This window comes from Benincasa hispida, unplaced genomic scaffold (genome assembly GCF_009727055.1).
Source record: "Benincasa hispida cultivar B227 unplaced genomic scaffold, ASM972705v1 Contig207, whole genome shotgun sequence".
Taxonomy (NCBI): Eukaryota; Viridiplantae; Streptophyta; class Magnoliopsida; order Cucurbitales; family Cucurbitaceae; genus Benincasa; species Benincasa hispida.
In genome coordinates, this window is record NW_024064645.1 from 338319 (window position 1) to 340802 (window position 2484).

The window sequence follows — 2484 nt, forward strand, 5'->3', positions numbered from 1 at the left end:
TCTCCATCTTCATTTACTTAGCATCCTTCACTTTCATTGCATTACTAAGTAAGACTGCTAGAGTATCACATACTTAATCATGCGACATAGACATATGAAAAATGTAGCAAACCACCGGGAGGTGTGCGTTGCGCGAGTATTGTGAGAAAATCCTATTTGCTTAGTGTGAAGCTGTAGCAATGCTTGTCTATAAGTGGATGCAATGCTTGTCTATGAGTAGAGTCAGCAACAACCAACTACCCGAGAGGGTAAGTAATTGATCGTATTAAGCAATGTAAGCAAGTGTTCGCTAGGGATAGGAATAATCTTACTTCAACCATGTTTTATATGATTACCTTGTCTTATGAGTGCATCATTCATCATTTAGGCATACTTGGGAGAGTAGTCTAAAATCTAAATCTAGACTCGGGAGAGCAGATTGGATCGCATAAGCAAGAAGGGGGACTTAAAAATAAGCTTTGTTTGCTACTACACAGCGTATGCACTCTTTAAGTAGGATATGGTGGTATACGGTTATCTTGCCTATGTGTGAGAGCACATGAGTGGGAATAGAGACTTAGAAATAATGTCTCTCGACACTATCGCATATATATCGCATGCGTCTACGTTAAGTGTGTATAGCATGATCGCATAGCATGCATTGGCTAGGGTTACCCTTGTGGTCAAGCTTAGTGTTGTGATGAAGACATCCTCGCCATTTTATCCATTTTCCCATGCATTTTACTACATGTTAACAGTTGTCGTGTCTCTATCTCTCGCAGTCATACTTCCACTGCTTAATTTGTTAGTTAGGAGTAGGAGTAGCGCATAGTCAACAACCCTCAACATTCTTTTCTTCTTCGCCGCAAACACATTACTTCATGACATTTAGCTACAAGTCCTTGAGTTCGACCTCGGATCACTCGAGAAACTTGCGATCTCGTTATACTGGGCGAGAGCGCAAGAAAACTTGTGATAGGAACGCATGGTCATTGCATACGAGATTAACGCATACTTTCCATTCCAACGCATGAGAACAAATGCATAGCCTAAGACATGTATCATATATGTGCTTCCAAAGGGAAGACGCCTGCTAACCCACCGCTTGTCGCCCCAAGGAGGCGTCCACCGGTTACTAAGGAAAAGTGTTTTCACTACATCCAAAATGGATACTTGAAGAGGAATTGTCCTCGGTATCTGAAAGAGAAGAAAGTAGCCAAGGCTAATGCCAAGACCGATATAGGTAAATGTGATTTACTTGTTCTTGAAACTTGTTTAGTGGAGAATGATGATTCTGCCTGGATAATTGATTCGAGCACCACTAACCATGTTTATTCTTCTTTTCAGGGGATTAGATCTTGGCGACAGCTGGAGGATAGTGAAATGACGATGCGAGTAGGCACCGAGCACGTCATCTCAGCTGTGGCAGTGGGAGGGTTCCAGTTAGCTTTATAGAATAGGTTTCTTGTTTTGAATGATGTATATATTGTTCCCAAACTAAAAAGGAACCTCATTTCTGTAAAGTGTTTATTGTAATGTAAATATACTATCTCTTTTAATATGGACAAAGCATTTATTCATAAAGATGGTGTTTTTATTTGCACAGCAAATCTGGAATCGAATTTATATGTGCTAAGGCCGTTAACCATTAATTCTCTCCATAATACTGAATTGTTTAGAACTGTCATAACTCAATCAAAACGTCGACGAATTTCTCCAAAAGAAAATGTCCAACTTTGGCATCTTCGTTTAGGGCACATTAATCTCAATAGAATTGAGAGATTGGTGAAGAATGGACTTCTAAGTGAGTTAGAAGAAAATTCTTTACCAATGTGCGAGTCTTGCCTTGAAGGTAAGATGACTAAACGACCTTTTACTGGAAAAGGTTATAGAGCAAAGGAGCCTCTTGGGTTAGTACATTCTGACTTTTGTGGTCCTATGAATGTGCGAGCCCAGGGTGGCTATAAGTATTTTATCAGTTTTACTGATGATTACTCTAGGTACAGGTATGTTTATCTTATGCAACGAAAGTCTGAATCCTTTGAAAAGTTCAAAGAGTTCAAGGCTAAAGTTGAAAACGCATTGGATAGATGAATTAAAATACTTCGATCAGATCGAGGTGGAGAGTTTTTGAACTCGACATTCCAGGACTATTTGATAGAACATGGAATCGTTTCCCAACTCTCAGTGCCGGGTACACCTCAGCAAAATGGTGTGGTGGAGAGGAGAAATAGGACTTTATTAGACATGGTTTGCTCGATGATGAGTTACCCTTCCTTACCGGACTCGTTTTGAGGTTTCGCACTGAAGACTGCGGTATACATACTCAACTGTGTTCCCTTCAAGAGTGTTGCACGAACACCTCTGGAGTTGTGGAACGGGCGTAAAGCTAGTTTACGTCACTTCCACATTTGAGGTTGCCTTGCACATGTGCTTGAGGCTAATCTCAAGAAGTTAGAATCACGATCGAGGTTGTGTCTTTTTGTAGGTTATCCCAAAGGTACA